Source organism: Trachurus japonicus, chromosome 13, assembly GCF_045865225.1.
Source record: "Trachurus japonicus isolate A0001 chromosome 13, Traja_1.0".
Taxonomy (NCBI): domain Eukaryota; kingdom Metazoa; phylum Chordata; class Actinopteri; order Carangiformes; family Carangidae; genus Trachurus; species Trachurus japonicus.
This window is the reverse complement of record NC_140919.1, coordinates 10,869,342-10,884,509: the sequence shown is the minus strand read 5'-3', so window position 1 is coordinate 10,884,509 and position 15,168 is coordinate 10,869,342. Positions and strand designations below refer to the sequence as shown.

Genomic DNA, 15,168 nt, shown 5'->3' with positions numbered 1-15,168 from the left:
GTTGGTAAACCCCATTCATTTGGAAGTGTGTAAAACCCACTAAAATTACATTGGAGTTCATTTAAGTCCACTGTTGCTAATTGTAGTGCCCTAGACTTAAGAAGTATGTGATGTTGTCACATGTCTATGCACCCACAAACAGGAGTTGTGGCTTATTTGGTGAAAGCACCTGTCTAGCAAACAGGAGATCCTGGGTTCAAATCCCAGCAGTGCCTGCTTGTCAGTGAGCCTCCTTGATTGGGAAATGTATAAAATGCACTAAAATTACATTGGAGTTCATTTAAGTCCACTGATGGTAATTTTAGTGCCCTAGACTTAAGAGGAATGTGATTTTGTCACATGTCTGTACGCCCACAAACTGGCGCTGTGGCTTAGTTGGTCAAAGTGCCTGTTTCGTAAACAGGAGATCCTGGGTTCAAATCCCAGCAGTGCCTGCTTGTTGGTAAACCCCATTCATTTGGAAGTGTGTAAAACCCACTAAAATTACATTGGAGTTCATTTAAGTTCACTGATGGTAATTGTAGTGCCCTAGACTTAAGAAGTATGTGATGTTGTCACATGTCTGTGGACCCACAAACAGGAGTTGTGGCTTAGTTGGTGAAAGCACATGTCTAGTAAACAGGAGATCCTGGGTTCAAATCCCAGCAGTGCCTTCTTGTTGGTGAACCCTCTTTATTTGGTAGTGTATGAAACTCAATAACATGACATTGGAGTTCATTTAAGTCCACTGATGGTAATTTTAGTGCCCCAGACGTTAAGAGGAATGTGATTTTGTCACTTGTCCAAATGCCCAAAAATGGGCGCTGTGGCTTAGTTGGTCAAAGTGCCTGTCTAGTAAACAGGAGATCCTGGGTTCAAATCCCAGCAGTGCCTGCTTGTCAGTGAACCTCCTTGATTGGGAAGTGTATAAAACCCACTAAAATTACATTGGTGTTCATTTAAGTTCACTGATGGTAATTTTAGTGCCCTAGACTTAAGAAGAATGTGATTTTGTCACTTGTCCAAATGCCCAAAAAGGGGGCGCTGAGGCTTAGTTGGTCAAAGTGCCTGTCTAGTAAACAGGAGATTCTGGGTTCAAATCCCAGCAGTGCCTTCTTGTTGGTGAACCCTCTTTATTTGGTAGTGTATGAAACTCAATAACATGACATTGGTGTTCATTTAAGTCCACCAATGGTAATTTTAGTGCCCTAGACTTAAGAGGAATGTGATTTTGTCACATGTCCAAATGGCCAAAAAGGGGCGCTGTGGCTTAGTTGGTCAAAGTGCCTGTCTAGTAAACAGGAGATCCTGCGTTCAAATCCCAGCAGTGCCTTATTGTTGGTGAACCCTCTTTATCTGGTAGTGTATGAAACTCACTAACATGACATTGGAATTGATTTAAGTCCTGTGATGGTCTTTTTATGGCATGTAAGTTCCTAAGTCCTTAGATAACTGTGATTTTTTCACCTGTCGTAGGCCTAAATAGAGGCGCTGTGGCTTAGCTGGTCAAAGCACCTGACTTGTAAACAGCAGATCCTGGGTTCAAATCCCAGCAGTGCCTGCTTGTTGGTAAACCCCATTCATTTGGAAGTGTGTAAAACCCACTAAAATTACATTGGAGTTCATTCAAGTCAACTGTTGGTAATTGTAGTGCCCTAGACTTAAGAAGTATGTGATGTTGTCACATGTCTATGCACCCACAAACAGGAGTTGTGGCTTATTTGGTGAAAGCACCTGTCTAGTAAACAGGAGATCCTGGGTTCAAATCCCAGCAGTGCCTGCTTGTTGGTAAACCCCCTTAATTTGGAAGTGTATGAAAATCACCAAAATGACATTGGAGTTCATTTAAATCCACTGATGGTAATTTTGGTGCCCTAGACTTAAGAGGAATGTGATTTTGTCACTTGTCCAAATGCCCAAAAATGGGCGCTGTGGCTTAGTTGGTCAAAGTGCCTGTCTAGTAAACAGGAGATCCTGGGTTCAAATCCCAGCAGTGCCTTCTTGTTGCTAAACCCCCTTCATTTCGAAGTGTATAAAACGCACTAAAATTACATTGGAGTTCATTTAAGTCCACTGATGGTAATTTTAGTGCCCTAGACTTAAAGCAGAAGTAAGTGATATATTTGTGTTAATATAAGTCTTAAATAGTTATATCTTCCGACAGCAATCACTTACATAGAGTGTTTGGACTGAAACACGGGTCTGTCAGTCCCTCTGCTCTGCTCTGAGCCGAAGAGAAAACATTTATCGTATCCTACAGTTTTTATCCAATGAGGAGAGAGAACGGCATGCAGGGCTGTGTGTGCAGCCAAGGGACGCCGTGAATGTGGTGACGTAGGGACGAGGACTGTTATGGTGCGTTCAAGGCAACTCGTATTTTTCCGACCGTGAATGGTACCAGTTCGATCTGGTACGAGTTCACCGGTCGGAAGTTACGAGTGGCCGTTATAGTGACTTTCACCGGTAAAACAGGTCGGAAAAACACGAGTGGGTTGCCTGAAACGCTACAAAGTCGTAAGTTGTGACTTGAAGCTGTAATTTACGATTTCAAAAGCCTGCCTGGAACGCAGCATTAGCGAAAACGACCGGACCACTTACGTCTGCTTTAAGAGGAATGTGATTTTGTCACATGTCTGTAAGCCCACAAACTGGCGCTGTGGCTTAGTTGGTCAAAGTGCCTGTCTAGTAAACAGGAGATCCTGGGTTCAAATCCCAGCAGTGCTTTCTTGTTGGTGAACCCTCTTTATCTGGTAGTGTATGAAACTCACTAGCATGACATTGGAGTTAATTTAAGTCCACTGATGGTAATTTTAGTGCCCTAGACTTAAGAGGAATGTGATTTTGTCACTTGTCCAAATGCCCAAAAAGGGGCGCTGTGGCTTAGTTGGTCAAAGTGCCTGTCTAGTAAATAGGAGATCCTGCGTTCAAATCCCAGCAGTGCCTTCTTGTTGGTGAACCCTCTTAATCTGGTAGTGTATGAAACTCACTAACATGACATTGGAATTGATTTAAGTCCTGTGATGGTCTTTTTATGGCATGTAAGTTCCTAAGTCCTTAGATAACTGTGATTTTTTCACCTGTCGTAGGCCCAAATAGAGGTGTTGTGGTTTAGCTGGTCAAAGCACCTGTCTTGTAAACAGTAGATCCTGGGTTCAAATCCCAGCAGTGCCTGCTTGTCAGTGAACCTCCTTGATTGGGAAGTGTATAAATCTCACCAAAATGACACTGGAGTTCATTTAAAACCACTGATGCTAATTTTGGTGCCCTAGACTTAAGAGGAATGTGATTTTGTCACATGTCTGCATGCCCACAAACTGGGGCTGTGGCTTAGTTAGTCAAAGCACCTGTTTCGTAAACAGGAGATCCTGGGTTCAAATCCCAGCAGTGCCTGCTTGTCAGTGAACCTCCTTGATTGGGAAGTGTATAAAACCCACTAAAATTACATTGGTGTTCATTTAAGTCCACTGATGGTAATTTTAGTGCCCTAGACTTAAGAAGAATGTGATTTTGTCACTTGTCCAAATACCCAAAAAGGGGCGCTGTGGCTTAGTTGGTCAAAGTGCCTGTCTAGTAAACAGGAGATCCTGGGTTCAAATCCCAGCAGTGCCTTCTTGTTGGTGAACCCTCTTTATTTGGTTGTGTATGAAACTCAATAACATGACATTGGAGTTCATTTAAGTCCACTAATGGTAATTTTAGTGCCCTAGACTTAAGAGGAATGTGATTTTGTCACTTGTCCAAATATCCAAATAGGGGCGCTGTGGCTTAGTTGGTCAAAGTGTAAGTAAGTTCCTAATTCCTTAGATAACTGTGATTTTTTCACCTGTCCTATGCCCAAACAGGGGCGCTGTGGCTTAGCTGGTCAAAGTACCTGTCTTGTAAAAAGGAGATCCTGGGTTCAAATCCCAGCAGTGCCTGCTTGTCAGTGAACCTCCTTGATTGGGAAGTGTATATAACTCACCAAAATGACACTGGAGGTAATTTAAAACCAGTGATGGTAATTTTAGTGCCCCAGACTTAAGAGGAATGTGATTTTGTCACTTGTCCAAACGTCCAAAAAGTGGGGCTGTGGCTTAGTTGGTCAAAGTGCCTGTCTAGTAAACAGGAGATCCTGGGTTCAAATCCCAGCAGTGCCTTCTTGTTGGTGAACCCTCTTTATTTGGTTGTGTATGAAACTCAATAACATGACATTGGAGTTCATTTAAGTCCACTAATGGTAATTTTAGTGCCCTAGACTTAAGAGGAATGTGATTTTGTCACTTGTCCAAATACCCAAAAAGGGGCGCTGTGGCTTAGTTGGTCAAAGTGTAAGTAAGTTCCTAATTCCTTAGATATCTGTGATTTTTTCACCTGTCCTATGCCCAAATAGGGGCGCTGTGCCTTAGCTGGTCAAAGCACCTGTCTTGTAAAAAGGAGATCCTGGGTTCAAATCCCAGCAGTGCCTGCTTGTCAGTGAACCTCCTTGATTGGGAAGTGTATATAACTCACCAAAATGACACTGGAGATAATTTAAAACCAGTGATGGTAATTTTAGTGCCCCAGACTTAAGAGGAATGTGATTTTGTCACTTGTCCAAATGCCTAAAAAGGGGCGCTGTGGCTTAGTTGGTCAAAGTGCCTGTCTAGTAAACAGGAGATCCTGGGTTCAAATCCCAGCAGTGCCTTCTTGTTGGTTAACCCTCTTTATCTGGTAGTGTATGAAACTCACTAACATGACATTGGAATTGATTTAAGTCCTGTGATGGTCTTTTTATGGCATGTAAGTTCCTAAGTCCTTAGATAACTGTGATTTTTTCACCTGTCGTAGGCCCAAATAGAGGTGCTGTGGCTTAGCTGGTCAAAGCACCTGTCTTGTAAATAGGAGATCCTGGGTTCAAATCCCAGCAGTGCCTGCTTGTCAGTGAACCTCCTTGATTGGGAAGTGTATAAAACTCACCAAAATGACACTGGAGTTCATTTAAGACCACTGATGCTAATTTTGGTGCCCTAGACTTAAGAGGAATGTGATTTTGTCACATGGCGCTTTGGCTTAGTTAGTCAAAGCACCTGTTTCGTAAACAGGAGATCCTGGGTTCAAATCCCAGCAGTGCCTGCTTGTCAGTGAACCTCCTTGATTGGGAAGTGTATAAAACCCACTAAAATTACGTTGGAGTTCATTTAAGTCCACTGATGGTAATTTTAGTGCCCTAGACTTAAGAAGAATGTGATTTTGTCACTTGTCCAAATCCCCAAAAAGGGGCGCTGTGGCTTAGTTGGTCAAAGTGCCTGTCTAGTAAACAGGAGATCCTGGGTTCAAATCCCAGCAGTGCCTTCTTGTTGGTGAACCCTCTTTATTTGGTAGTGTATGAAACTCAATAACATGACATTGGAGTTCATTTAAGTCCACTAATGGTAATTTTAGTGCCCTAGACTTAAGAGAAATGTGATTTTGTCACTTGTCCAAATGCCCAAAAAGGGGCGCTGTGGCTTAGTTGGTCAAAGTGCCTGTCTAGTAAACAGGAGATCCTGGGTTCAAATCCCAGCAGTGCCTTCTTGTTGGTTAACCCTCTTTATCTGGTAGTGTATGAAACTCACTAACATGAAATTGGAATAGATTTAAGTCCTGTGATGGTCTTTTTATGGCATTTAAGTTCCTAAGTCCTTAGATAACTGTGATTTTTTCACCTGTCCTATTCCCAAATTGGGGCACTGTGGCTTAGCTGGTCAAAGCACCTGTCTTGTAAACAGGAGATCCTGGGTTCAAATCCCAGCAGTGCCTGCTTGTCAGTGAACCTCCTTGATTGGGAAGTGTATAAAACCCACTAAAATTACATTGGTGTTCATGTAAGTCCACTGATGGTAATTTTAGTGCCCTAGACTTAAGAAGAATGTGATTTTGTCACTTGTCCAAATGCCCAAAAAGGGGCGCTGTGGCTTAGTTGGTCAAAGTGCCTGTCTAGTAAACAGGAGATCCTGGGTTCAAATCCCAGCAGTGCCTTCTTGTTTTTGAACCCTCTTTATTTGGTTGTGTATGAAACTCAATAACATGACATTGGAGTTCATTTAAGTCCACTAATGGTAATTTTAGTGCCCTAGACTTAAGAGGAAAGTGATTTTGTCACTTGTCCAAATACCCAAAAAGGGGCGCTGTGGCTTAGTTGGTCAAAGTGTAAGTAAGTTCCTAATTCCTTAGATAACTGTGATTTTTTCACCTGTCCTATGCCCAAATAGGGGCGCTGTGGCTTAGCTGGTCAAAGCACCTGTCTTGTAAACAGGAGATCCTGGGTTCAAATCCCAGCAGTGCCTGCTTGTCAGTGAACCTCCTTGATTGGGAAGTGTATAAAACTCACCAAAATGACACTGGAGTTCATTTAAGACCACTGATGCTAATTTTGGTGCCCTAGACTTAAAAGAAATGTGATTTTGTCACATGTCTGTATGCCCACAAACTGGCGCTGTGGCTTAGTTAGTCAAAGCACCTGTTTCGTAAACAGGAGATCCTGGGTTCAAATCCCAGCAGTGCGTGCTTGTCAGTGAACCTCCTTGATTGGGAAGTGTATAAAACCCACTAAAAGTACATTGGTGTTCATGTAAGTCCACTGATGGTAATTTTAGTGCCCTAGACTTAAGAAGAATGTGATTTTGTCACTTGTCCAAATGGCCAAAAAGGGGCGCTGTGGCTTAGTTGGTCAAAGTGCCTGTCTAGTAAACAGGAGATCCTGGGTTCAAATCCCAGCAGTGCCTTCTTGTTGGTGAACCCTCTTTATTTGGTAGTGTATGAAACTCAATAAAATGACATTGGAGTTCATTTAAGTCCACTAATGGTAATGTTAGTGCCCTAGACTTAAGATGAATGTGATTTTGTCACTTGTCCAAATACCCAAAAGGGGCGCTGTGGCTTAGTTGGTCAAAGTGTAAGTAAGTTCCAAAGTCCTTAGATAACTGTGATTTTTTCACCTGTCTTATTCCCAAACAGGGACGCTGTGGCTTAGCTGGTCAAAGCACCTGTCTTGTAAACAGGAGATCCTGGGTTCAAATCCCAGCAGTGCCTGCTTGTCAGTGAACCTCCTTGATCGGGAAGTGTATAAAACTCACCAAAATGACACTGGAGTTCATTTAAGACCACTGATGCTAATTTTGGTGCCCTAGACTTAAGAGGAATGTGATTTTGTCACATGTCTGTATGCCCACAATCTGGCGCTGTGGCTTAGTTAGTCAAAGCACCTGTTTCGTAAACAGGAGATCCTGGGTTCAAATCCCAGCAGTGCCTGCTTGTCAGTGAACCTCCTTGATTGGGAAGTGTATAAAACCCACTAAAAGTACATTGGTGTTCATTTAAGTCCACTGATGGTAATTTTAGTGCCCTAGACTTAAGAAGAATGTGATTTTGTCACTTGTCCAATGTCCAAAAAGGGGCGCTGTGGCTTAGTTGGTCAAAGTGCCTGTCTAGTAAACAGGAGATCCTGGGTTCAAATCCCAGCAGTGCCTTCTTGTTGGTGAACCCTCTTTATTTGGTAGTGTATGAAACTCAATAACATGACATTGGAGTTGATTTAAGTCCACTAATGGTAATTTTAGTGCCCTAGACTTAAGAGGAATGTGATTTTGTCACTTGTCCAAATACCTGAAAAGGGGCGCTGTGGCTTAGTTGGTCAAAGTCTAAGTAAGTTCCAAAGTCCTTAGATAACTGTGATTTTTTCACCTGTCTTATTCCTAAATAGGGGCGCTGTGGCTTAGCTGGTCAAAGCACCTGTCTTGTAAACAGGAGATCCTGGGTTCAAATCCCAGCAGTACCTGCTTGTCAGAGAACCTCCTTGATTGGGAAGTGTATAAAACCCACTAAAATTTCATTGGTGTTCATTTAAGTCCACTAATGATAATTTTAGTGCCCTAGACTTAAGAGGAATGTGATTTTGTCACTTGTCTAAATACCCAAAAAGGGGCGCTGTGGCTTAGTTGGTCAAAGTGTAAGTAAGTTCCAAAGTCCTTAGATAACTGTGATTTTTTCATCTGTCTTGTTCCTAAATAGGGGCGCTGTGGCTTAGTTGGTCAAAGTGCCTGTCTAGTAAACAGGAGATCCTGGGTTCAAATCCCAGCAGTGCCTGCTTGTCAGTGAACATCCTTGATTGGGAAGTGTATAAAACTCACCAAAATGACACTGGAGTTCATTTAAGACCACTGATGCTAATTTTGGTGCCCTAGACTTAAGAGGAATGTGATTTTGTCACATGTCTGTATGCCCACAAACTGGCGCTGTGGCTTAGTTGGTCAAAGTGCCTGTCTAGTAAACAGGAGATCCTGGGTTCAAATCCCAGCAGTGCCTGCTTGTCAGTGAACCTCCTTGATTGGGAAGTGTATAAAACCCACTAAAATTACATTGGAGTTCATTTAAGTCCACTGATGGTAATTTTAGTGCCCTAGACTTAAGAAGAATGTGATTTTGTCACTTGTCCAAATGGCCAAAAAGGGGCGCTGTGGCTTAGTTGGTCAAAGTGCCTGTCTAGTAAACAGGAGATCCTGGGTTCAAATCCCAGCAGTGCCTGCTTGTCAGTGAACCTCCTTGATTGGGAAGTGTATAAAACCCACCAAAATGACACTGGAGTTCATTTAAGACCACTGATGCTAATTTTGGTGCCCTAGACTTAAGAGGAATGTGATTTTGTCACATGTCTGTATGCCCACAAACTGGCACTAAAATTACCATCAGTGGACTTAAATGAACACATTTGGACATTTGGACAAGTGACAAAATCACATTCCTCTTAAGTCTAGGGCACTAAAATTACCATTAGTGGACTTAAATGAACTCCAATGTCATGTTATTGCGTCTCATACACTACCAAATAAAGAGGGTTCACCAACAAGAAGGCACTGCTGGGGTTTGAACCCAGGATCTCCTGTTTACTAGACAGGCACTTTGACGAACTAAGCCACAGCGCCCCTTTTTAGGCATTTGGACAAGTGACAAAATCACATTCCTCTTAAGTCTGGGGCACTAAAATTACCATCACTGGTTTTAAATTATCTCCAGTGTCATTTTGGTGAGTTATATACACTTCCCAATCAAGGAAGTTCACTGACAAGCAGGCACTGCTGGGATTTGAACCCACGATCTCCTTTTTACAAGACAGGTGCTTTGACCAGCTAAGGCACAGCGCCCCTATTTGGGCATAGGACAGGTGAAAAAATCACAGTTATCTAAGGAATTAGGAACTTACTTACACTTTGACCAACTAAGCCACAGCGCCCCTTTTTGGGTATTTGGACATGTGACAAAATCACATTCTTCTTAAGTCTAGGGCACTAAAATTACCATCAGTGGACTTAAATGAACAACAATGTAATTTTAGTGGGTTTCATACACTTCCCAATCAAGGAGGTTCACTGACAAGCAGGCACTGCTGGGATTTGAACCCAGGATCTCCTGTTTACAAGACAGGTGCTTTGACCAGCTAAGCCACAGCGCCCCTATTTTGTCACTTGTCCAAATGGCCAAAAAGGGGTGCTGTGGCTTAGTTAGTCAAAGCACCTGTTTCGTAAACAGGAGATCCTGGGTTCAAATCCCAGCAGTGCCTGCTTGTCAGTGAACCTCCTTGATTGGGAAGTGTATAAAACCCACTAAAAGTACATTGGTGTTCATTTAAGTCCACTGATGGTAATTTTAGTGCCCTAGACTTAAGAGGAATGTGATTTTGTCACTTGTCCAAATGCCCAAATAGGGGCGCTGTGGCTGAGCTGGTCAAAGCACCTGTCTTGTAAACAGGAGATCCTGGGTTCAAATCCCAGCAGTACCTGCTTGTCAGTGAACCTCCTTGATTGGGAAGTGTTTAAAACTCACCGAAATTACACTGGGGTTAATTTAAAACCACTGATGGTAATTTTAGTGCCCCAGATTTAAGAGGAATGTTATTTTGTCACTTGTCCAAATGTCCAAAAAGTGGCGCTGTGGTTTAGTTGGTCAAAGTGCCTGTCTAGTAAACAGGAGATCCTGTGTTATTATCCCAGCAGTGCCTACTTGTTGGTGAACCCTCTTTATTTGGTAATGTATGAAACTCACTAACATGACATTGGAATTGATTTAAGTCCTGTGATGTTCTTTTTATGCCATGTAAGTTCCTAAGTCCTTAGATAACTGTGATTTTTTCACCTGTCGTAGGCCCAAATAGAGGTGCTGTGGCTTAGCTGGTCAAAGCACCTGTCGTGTAAACAGGAGATCCCGGGTTCAAATCCCAGCCGTGCCTGCTTGTCAGTGAGTCTCCTTGATTGGGAAATGTATAAAACGCACTAAAATTACATTGGAGTTCATTTAAGTCCACTGATGGTAATTGTAGTGCCCTAGACTTAAGAAGTATGTGATGTTGTCACATGTCTGTGCACCCACAAACAGGAGTTGTGGCTTAGTTGGTGAAAGCACCTGTCTAGTAAACAGGAGATCCTGGGTTCAAATCCCAGCAGTGCCTGCTTGTTGGTAAACTCCCTTAATTTTGAAGTGTATGAAAATCACCAAAATGACATTGGAGTTCATTTAAATCCACTGATGTTAATTTTGGTGCCCTAGACTTAAGAGGAATGTGATTTTGTCACTTGTCCAAATGCCCAAAAATGGGCGCTGTGGCTTAGTTGGTCAAAGTGCCTGTCTAGTAAACAGGAGATCCTGGGTTCAAATCCCAGCAGTGCCTTCTTGTTGCTAAACCCCCTTCATTTGGAAGTGTATAAAACGCACTAAAATTACATTGGAGTTCATTTAAGTCCACTGATGGTAATTTTAGTGCCCTAGACTTAAGAGGAATGTGATTTTGTCACATGTCTATACGCCCACAAACTGGCGCTGTGGCTTAGCTGGTCAAAGTGCCTGTTTCGTAAACAGGAGATCCTGGATTCAAATCCCAGCAGTGCCTTCTTGTTGGTAAACCCCATTCATTTGGAAGTGTATAAAACCCACTAAAATTACATTGGAGTTCATTTAAGTCCACTGATGGTAATTTTAGTGCCCTAGACTTAAGAAGTATGTGATGTTGTCACATGTCTGTACGCCCACAAACAGGTGCTGAGGCTTAGTCGGTCAAAGTGCCTGTCTAGTAAACAGGAGATCCTGGGTTCAAATCCCAGCAGTGCCTTCTTGTTGGTGAACCCTCTTTATTTGGTAGTGTATGAAACTCACTAACATGACATTGGAATTGATTTAAGTCCTGTGATGGTCATTTTATGGCATGTAAGTTCCTAAGTCCTTAGATAACTGTGATTTTTTCACCTGTCGTATGCCCAAATAGAGGCGCTGTGGCTTAGCTGGTCAAAGCACCTGTCTTGTAAACAGGAGATCCTGGGTTCAAATCCCAGCAGTGCCTGCTTGTCAGTGAACCTCCTTGATTGGGAAGTGTATAAAACTCACCAAAATGACATTGGATTTCACTGAAGTCCACTGATGGTAATTTTAGTGCCCTAGACTTAAGAAGTATGTGATGTTGTCACATGTCTGTACGCCCACAAACAGGCGCTGAGGCTTAGTTGGTCAAAGTGCCTGTCTAGTAAACAGGAGATCCTCGATTCAAATCCCAGCAGTGCCTTCTTGTTGGTGAACCCCCTATATTTGGTAGTGTATGAAACTCACTAACATGACATTGGAGTTCATTTAAGTCCACTGATGGTAATTTTGGTGCCCTAGACTTAAGATGAATGGGATTTTGTCACTTGTCCAAATGTCCAAAAAGGGGTGCTGTGGTTTAGTTGGTCAAAGTGCCTGTCTAGTAAACAGGAGATCCTGGGTTCAAATCCCAGCAGTGTCTTCTTGTTGGTGAACCCTCTTTATCTGGTAGTGTATGAAACTCACTAACATGACATTGGAATTGATTTAAGTCCTCTGATGGTCTTTTTATGGCATGTAAGTTCCTAAGTTTTTAGATAACGGTGATTTTTTCACCTGTCGTTTGCCCAAATAGAGGGGCTGTGGCTTAGCTGGTCAAAGCACCTGTCTTGTAAACAGGAGATCCTGGGTTCAAATCCCAGCAGTACCTGCTTGTCAGTGAACCTCCTTGATTAGCAAGTGTATGAAACTCACCAAAATGACATTGGAATTCATTTAAGTCCACTGATGGTAATTTTAGTGCCCTAGACTTAAGATGAATGTCTACGACCTCAGCTTCTTCTGAGTTTGCAGCTCATGCACTTGGTTCAAGCACAAGGCCCAGAACTTCAAGGGGAAGAGGAAGAGGCACAAGGAGGGGAAGGGGCAGAGACATTGGCCCAATCCCAAACTAGTCCCTACTCACTACCACTTCACTACCGAGTGTCACTCCAAATGGAGTTCCACTCCCAGCTGCGGAGGGCACTCCTGATTAAGGGGGAGGGTATACACGTAAAGCCAAACAATTGACCCTTCGTGTAAGCCCCGCCCCCTTGGTTACTGTTGCTACGGCGGGCAAGCTTTCACTCCCAGCCATGCTCCTGGCAGTATTTGGTATCGATTTCAAAGGAAATATCAGCAAATTTCTGGATAAACTGTTCTGAGATAATAGAGAGAAGAAGTCACAAAGATCATTCATAGTTTTCAGTGACGTGTGACTCGCGCAGGAGGATAAAACATCTGTTCAACGACACGACTGGACAATGTACAGAGCAGCAGTAAGGACCGGTAATTTTACCGTCTATCAACCCACGAAGACTTAGGTCATCTCACTGGTCATGAAACGTTGTCTAACTCTAAGTTTTTGGGCGATTGTGAACCACATACAGCTTTCGCTGCTGTTTTTTTTTCTCCCACCGCTGTATCAGTCAGTGAAAGCAGTCCCTGCCCGGAGGATCCCTCGCCTAAAAGCCCAGGTAAACGCGGTAAAAGTACAGCTGTCATTTCGGAGGTGAACATATGGTTATCCCCATATTTACACTTGCTCAAGTCGAAAAAAAAGTCAGCTCGTATCTGAACATCTCTATATTGCTGCCGCCGCCGCCGCCACCGCCATAGTAGCAGCAGCAACAACAACATCCTTCTCTACAAACAAATGTTTTTCGTTTTTATTCTCAAAATGTGTCCACAAAAGCAAACGTAATGACTCACTGCGGAAAGCTTGCCAGGCCTATAGTTACGGTTGCTAACGTAGGATTGGACAATAGCCGTTTGTAGGAGGAGTTGGCGAAGGGTCAATTGGGACGCCCTCGCTACCTTACCGGAAACAGGAAGGAACCGTTATCATGGAGACGCGTTGCCTGTGCTGCAGCTGTCATGCCGTTTACCAGTTTAAACTCAAGACAATTCAAAGTGCTTTATATAAATTAGAAGCAAAACAGTGCAATACGAAGGACAAAATATTTACATAGGAATTGGAATGGGTTAACTCAAGAATAACATAATAACATAAAACCTAAAATCAGCCTCCCTATACCCACAGCATTACGCTTAAAAAAAAAATAAAAGAAAAAGAATCTGAATTTAAACTCAATTTGTCTGACTAACATTTATTTCATCTAATTCATAGATCTATGCTTTTGATGTGATATGCAGCCTGCTGGTGCCTGGCTCTATACAGCAGCCTGCATCAGCGTGACAGCTCAGCCTTCAATTTCTAAATCCCTCACATTTTATTTGTTTATTTTTTACACATTAGTGACTAAGCTCATCGTTCATTACAGATGTAGCCACCTAGAAGTTCCCCCTGGTCCCTGGTGGAACCACTGTGGGACCGTGATGGGTCCGTGACGGGCTCCCGCTTGGCCCGTGGCGATAATTTAATCCCCCGCGATGACGTAGCGAACGCAGCCACGACTGTTAACGCCCCTCTGCAGCCCGTGTGAAAATCAGCTGCAGTACTCATTTGTCCACGGGGAGGAGCAGTGATTTTGACCCGAGTTAATCTGTCAATCACTTTTCCTCCTCCTTTCTTTTTTCCCTCAGATGAATTGCTATAATTGCCTCCAAAACAGGCGATCTATAAGTATCTTAAAAGATAAATAAACACCGACACAGCACAAATAAAAATGTATATCACTCGCAGTTTAGCTGTCTACAGAATTTGCATTCTAGTAAATGTTTGCCTTGTGGTGGTTTTAATGTTAACACTGAAGCATACGGTGCGCAAATAAACCCTAACGAATAAATAAACAACATGCCAACGTGTCCGTGAATATACAGGCATGAGACTGTTTGTGTAAAATTAAAGTGTGGTCCTAAGTGACCGCCCTTATATTCAAACAAGAGGAAAGAGAAATAATTATGAGGTTCATAAATTAAAACATTGTTGTGCGTCGTGCGCTCTCGCCATGGCACAGCAGAGACTTAACATACTTGATGTTTTTTGTTTGTTTGTGTGAAACCTGTAATATAAACAGTTATTTACAAGCCCCTCTTTCAGTTTTTGCCAGTCGGCAACCATGAAATCTGCTGTGCATCTCTGTAAAATTCTCAATAAAATTTCATGAATGAGTGTATTTTTCACCACATAATACTAATATCCCTCCCCCTGCGCTATGCTGACCTGACGCTTCTAGTGGTTGACAGCTCTCTCTCTCTTTTTTTTTTTTTCACTTTTAATGATAAAGTCACGTCAAAGCAGCCATTCCCATTAGGAGAGCCAAATGCCTGACGCGCGATCTACTGGCACTGACGCACCTGTCTTAATATGGAACTCAACATGAGATGCGCTCTGCTCTTATTTCCATCTCACCCCACACACGTCGACCTGCAGCGCGATGGAGAGAGGGAGAGAGAGAGAGAGAGAGAGAGAGAGAGAGAGAGAGAGAGAGAGAGAGAGAGAGAGAGACCATACAGTAGACCAGCTGATCCGCCGGTCCACTGAGTGGTATAAGCACGTTAGTCAGATAATCAGGGCCGTTGCTAGGAATTCTGGGGCCCCTGAAAGAATACTAAAGTGGGCCCCTGACTTTTCCACTTTTTTTTCTTAGACTACGTATGTATGATCATTTTTTATTTAGCCTACTTTGTTTTGATGCTAATGCAGCATTACTATGAGTATTAGTCAGGGTCTTATGCAGAATAATTCAGTCATACAAAGATTAGACTAGGTGCAGCAGGTGTCTTCAACTTTGTGAAGTTGTGATATCAAATCGGAATGGGGTTTATAGGGGGATTGACAGTATAGGCTAGTGCTATAACTAGTAAATTACAGTGAAAAATCAATATATTTAATTTATAAATTTAATCCAGAGGAAGTACAGAGTTAAATTATAGCTGCTGCGCAGCGATGGGTCGGGTCCGGGCAAC

At 42.8% G+C, this 15,168-nt stretch overlaps 44 non-coding genes across 44 annotated transcripts; 42 read left to right on the top strand and 2 right to left on the bottom strand.

The window, feature by feature from the left end:
- The first annotated feature begins 141 nt into the window (after nucleotides 1-141).
- trnaa-agc (transfer RNA alanine (anticodon AGC)) lies at nucleotides 142-215 on the top strand. The gene has a single exon. It is a non-coding gene; the product is annotated as a tRNA-Ala (tRNA).
- A 145-nt stretch (nucleotides 216-360) lies between these two features.
- trnat-cgu (transfer RNA threonine (anticodon CGU)) lies at nucleotides 361-434 on the top strand. Its single transcript has one exon. It is a non-coding gene; the product is annotated as a tRNA-Thr (tRNA).
- Nucleotides 435-579: 145 nt separating this feature from the next.
- On the top strand, nucleotides 580-653 carry trnat-agu (transfer RNA threonine (anticodon AGU)). Its single transcript has one exon. It is a non-coding gene; the product is annotated as a tRNA-Thr (tRNA).
- A 146-nt stretch (nucleotides 654-799) lies between these two features.
- On the top strand, nucleotides 800-873 carry trnat-agu (transfer RNA threonine (anticodon AGU)). The gene has a single exon. It is a non-coding gene; the product is annotated as a tRNA-Thr (tRNA).
- A 146-nt stretch (nucleotides 874-1,019) lies between these two features.
- trnat-agu (transfer RNA threonine (anticodon AGU)) lies at nucleotides 1,020-1,093 on the top strand. The gene has a single exon. It is a non-coding gene; the product is annotated as a tRNA-Thr (tRNA).
- A 145-nt stretch (nucleotides 1,094-1,238) lies between these two features.
- Nucleotides 1,239-1,312, top strand: trnat-agu (transfer RNA threonine (anticodon AGU)). The gene has a single exon. It is a non-coding gene; the product is annotated as a tRNA-Thr (tRNA).
- A 154-nt stretch (nucleotides 1,313-1,466) lies between these two features.
- trnat-ugu (transfer RNA threonine (anticodon UGU)) lies at nucleotides 1,467-1,540 on the top strand. The gene has a single exon. It is a non-coding gene; the product is annotated as a tRNA-Thr (tRNA).
- Nucleotides 1,541-1,685: 145 nt separating this feature from the next.
- Nucleotides 1,686-1,759, top strand: trnat-agu (transfer RNA threonine (anticodon AGU)). Its single transcript has one exon. It is a non-coding gene; the product is annotated as a tRNA-Thr (tRNA).
- A 145-nt stretch (nucleotides 1,760-1,904) lies between these two features.
- On the top strand, nucleotides 1,905-1,978 carry trnat-agu (transfer RNA threonine (anticodon AGU)). Its single transcript has one exon. It is a non-coding gene; the product is annotated as a tRNA-Thr (tRNA).
- Nucleotides 1,979-2,629: 651 nt separating this feature from the next.
- Nucleotides 2,630-2,703, top strand: trnat-agu (transfer RNA threonine (anticodon AGU)). The gene has a single exon. It is a non-coding gene; the product is annotated as a tRNA-Thr (tRNA).
- A 145-nt stretch (nucleotides 2,704-2,848) lies between these two features.
- Nucleotides 2,849-2,922, top strand: trnat-agu (transfer RNA threonine (anticodon AGU)). Its single transcript has one exon. It is a non-coding gene; the product is annotated as a tRNA-Thr (tRNA).
- Nucleotides 2,923-3,295: 373 nt separating this feature from the next.
- On the top strand, nucleotides 3,296-3,369 carry trnat-cgu (transfer RNA threonine (anticodon CGU)). The gene has a single exon. It is a non-coding gene; the product is annotated as a tRNA-Thr (tRNA).
- A 145-nt stretch (nucleotides 3,370-3,514) lies between these two features.
- trnat-agu (transfer RNA threonine (anticodon AGU)) lies at nucleotides 3,515-3,588 on the top strand. The gene has a single exon. It is a non-coding gene; the product is annotated as a tRNA-Thr (tRNA).
- Nucleotides 3,589-3,822: 234 nt separating this feature from the next.
- trnat-ugu (transfer RNA threonine (anticodon UGU)) lies at nucleotides 3,823-3,896 on the top strand. Its single transcript has one exon. It is a non-coding gene; the product is annotated as a tRNA-Thr (tRNA).
- Nucleotides 3,897-4,041: 145 nt separating this feature from the next.
- On the top strand, nucleotides 4,042-4,115 carry trnat-agu (transfer RNA threonine (anticodon AGU)). The gene has a single exon. It is a non-coding gene; the product is annotated as a tRNA-Thr (tRNA).
- A 234-nt stretch (nucleotides 4,116-4,349) lies between these two features.
- Nucleotides 4,350-4,423, top strand: trnat-ugu (transfer RNA threonine (anticodon UGU)). Its single transcript has one exon. It is a non-coding gene; the product is annotated as a tRNA-Thr (tRNA).
- A 145-nt stretch (nucleotides 4,424-4,568) lies between these two features.
- On the top strand, nucleotides 4,569-4,642 carry trnat-agu (transfer RNA threonine (anticodon AGU)). The gene has a single exon. It is a non-coding gene; the product is annotated as a tRNA-Thr (tRNA).
- A 154-nt stretch (nucleotides 4,643-4,796) lies between these two features.
- On the top strand, nucleotides 4,797-4,870 carry trnat-ugu (transfer RNA threonine (anticodon UGU)). The gene has a single exon. It is a non-coding gene; the product is annotated as a tRNA-Thr (tRNA).
- A 126-nt stretch (nucleotides 4,871-4,996) lies between these two features.
- Nucleotides 4,997-5,070, top strand: trnat-cgu (transfer RNA threonine (anticodon CGU)). The gene has a single exon. It is a non-coding gene; the product is annotated as a tRNA-Thr (tRNA).
- Nucleotides 5,071-5,215: 145 nt separating this feature from the next.
- trnat-agu (transfer RNA threonine (anticodon AGU)) lies at nucleotides 5,216-5,289 on the top strand. Its single transcript has one exon. It is a non-coding gene; the product is annotated as a tRNA-Thr (tRNA).
- Nucleotides 5,290-5,434: 145 nt separating this feature from the next.
- trnat-agu (transfer RNA threonine (anticodon AGU)) lies at nucleotides 5,435-5,508 on the top strand. Its single transcript has one exon. It is a non-coding gene; the product is annotated as a tRNA-Thr (tRNA).
- Nucleotides 5,509-5,662: 154 nt separating this feature from the next.
- Nucleotides 5,663-5,736, top strand: trnat-ugu (transfer RNA threonine (anticodon UGU)). Its single transcript has one exon. It is a non-coding gene; the product is annotated as a tRNA-Thr (tRNA).
- A 145-nt stretch (nucleotides 5,737-5,881) lies between these two features.
- Nucleotides 5,882-5,955, top strand: trnat-agu (transfer RNA threonine (anticodon AGU)). The gene has a single exon. It is a non-coding gene; the product is annotated as a tRNA-Thr (tRNA).
- A 234-nt stretch (nucleotides 5,956-6,189) lies between these two features.
- Nucleotides 6,190-6,263, top strand: trnat-ugu (transfer RNA threonine (anticodon UGU)). Its single transcript has one exon. It is a non-coding gene; the product is annotated as a tRNA-Thr (tRNA).
- Nucleotides 6,264-6,408: 145 nt separating this feature from the next.
- trnat-cgu (transfer RNA threonine (anticodon CGU)) lies at nucleotides 6,409-6,485 on the top strand. The gene has a single exon. It is a non-coding gene; the product is annotated as a tRNA-Thr (tRNA).
- A 142-nt stretch (nucleotides 6,486-6,627) lies between these two features.
- trnat-agu (transfer RNA threonine (anticodon AGU)) lies at nucleotides 6,628-6,701 on the top strand. The gene has a single exon. It is a non-coding gene; the product is annotated as a tRNA-Thr (tRNA).
- A 232-nt stretch (nucleotides 6,702-6,933) lies between these two features.
- trnat-ugu (transfer RNA threonine (anticodon UGU)) lies at nucleotides 6,934-7,008 on the top strand. The gene has a single exon. It is a non-coding gene; the product is annotated as a tRNA-Thr (tRNA).
- A 145-nt stretch (nucleotides 7,009-7,153) lies between these two features.
- trnat-cgu (transfer RNA threonine (anticodon CGU)) lies at nucleotides 7,154-7,227 on the top strand. Its single transcript has one exon. It is a non-coding gene; the product is annotated as a tRNA-Thr (tRNA).
- A 144-nt stretch (nucleotides 7,228-7,371) lies between these two features.
- trnat-agu (transfer RNA threonine (anticodon AGU)) lies at nucleotides 7,372-7,445 on the top strand. The gene has a single exon. It is a non-coding gene; the product is annotated as a tRNA-Thr (tRNA).
- A 234-nt stretch (nucleotides 7,446-7,679) lies between these two features.
- On the top strand, nucleotides 7,680-7,753 carry trnat-ugu (transfer RNA threonine (anticodon UGU)). The gene has a single exon. It is a non-coding gene; the product is annotated as a tRNA-Thr (tRNA).
- Nucleotides 7,754-7,987: 234 nt separating this feature from the next.
- trnat-agu (transfer RNA threonine (anticodon AGU)) lies at nucleotides 7,988-8,061 on the top strand. Its single transcript has one exon. It is a non-coding gene; the product is annotated as a tRNA-Thr (tRNA).
- Nucleotides 8,062-8,206: 145 nt separating this feature from the next.
- Nucleotides 8,207-8,280, top strand: trnat-agu (transfer RNA threonine (anticodon AGU)). Its single transcript has one exon. It is a non-coding gene; the product is annotated as a tRNA-Thr (tRNA).
- A 145-nt stretch (nucleotides 8,281-8,425) lies between these two features.
- Nucleotides 8,426-8,499, top strand: trnat-agu (transfer RNA threonine (anticodon AGU)). The gene has a single exon. It is a non-coding gene; the product is annotated as a tRNA-Thr (tRNA).
- Nucleotides 8,500-8,823: 324 nt separating this feature from the next.
- Nucleotides 8,824-8,897, bottom strand: trnat-agu (transfer RNA threonine (anticodon AGU)). Its single transcript has one exon. It is a non-coding gene; the product is annotated as a tRNA-Thr (tRNA).
- A 453-nt stretch (nucleotides 8,898-9,350) lies between these two features.
- trnat-ugu (transfer RNA threonine (anticodon UGU)) lies at nucleotides 9,351-9,424 on the bottom strand. The gene has a single exon. It is a non-coding gene; the product is annotated as a tRNA-Thr (tRNA).
- A 34-nt stretch (nucleotides 9,425-9,458) lies between these two features.
- trnat-cgu (transfer RNA threonine (anticodon CGU)) lies at nucleotides 9,459-9,532 on the top strand. The gene has a single exon. It is a non-coding gene; the product is annotated as a tRNA-Thr (tRNA).
- Nucleotides 9,533-9,677: 145 nt separating this feature from the next.
- Nucleotides 9,678-9,751, top strand: trnat-ugu (transfer RNA threonine (anticodon UGU)). The gene has a single exon. It is a non-coding gene; the product is annotated as a tRNA-Thr (tRNA).
- A 592-nt stretch (nucleotides 9,752-10,343) lies between these two features.
- On the top strand, nucleotides 10,344-10,417 carry trnat-agu (transfer RNA threonine (anticodon AGU)). The gene has a single exon. It is a non-coding gene; the product is annotated as a tRNA-Thr (tRNA).
- A 145-nt stretch (nucleotides 10,418-10,562) lies between these two features.
- Nucleotides 10,563-10,636, top strand: trnat-agu (transfer RNA threonine (anticodon AGU)). The gene has a single exon. It is a non-coding gene; the product is annotated as a tRNA-Thr (tRNA).
- Nucleotides 10,637-10,781: 145 nt separating this feature from the next.
- On the top strand, nucleotides 10,782-10,855 carry trnat-cgu (transfer RNA threonine (anticodon CGU)). The gene has a single exon. It is a non-coding gene; the product is annotated as a tRNA-Thr (tRNA).
- A 145-nt stretch (nucleotides 10,856-11,000) lies between these two features.
- trnat-agu (transfer RNA threonine (anticodon AGU)) lies at nucleotides 11,001-11,074 on the top strand. Its single transcript has one exon. It is a non-coding gene; the product is annotated as a tRNA-Thr (tRNA).
- A 154-nt stretch (nucleotides 11,075-11,228) lies between these two features.
- On the top strand, nucleotides 11,229-11,302 carry trnat-ugu (transfer RNA threonine (anticodon UGU)). The gene has a single exon. It is a non-coding gene; the product is annotated as a tRNA-Thr (tRNA).
- A 364-nt stretch (nucleotides 11,303-11,666) lies between these two features.
- Nucleotides 11,667-11,740, top strand: trnat-agu (transfer RNA threonine (anticodon AGU)). The gene has a single exon. It is a non-coding gene; the product is annotated as a tRNA-Thr (tRNA).
- Nucleotides 11,741-11,894: 154 nt separating this feature from the next.
- trnat-ugu (transfer RNA threonine (anticodon UGU)) lies at nucleotides 11,895-11,968 on the top strand. The gene has a single exon. It is a non-coding gene; the product is annotated as a tRNA-Thr (tRNA).
- The last annotated feature ends 3,200 nt before the right edge of the window (nucleotides 11,969-15,168 follow it).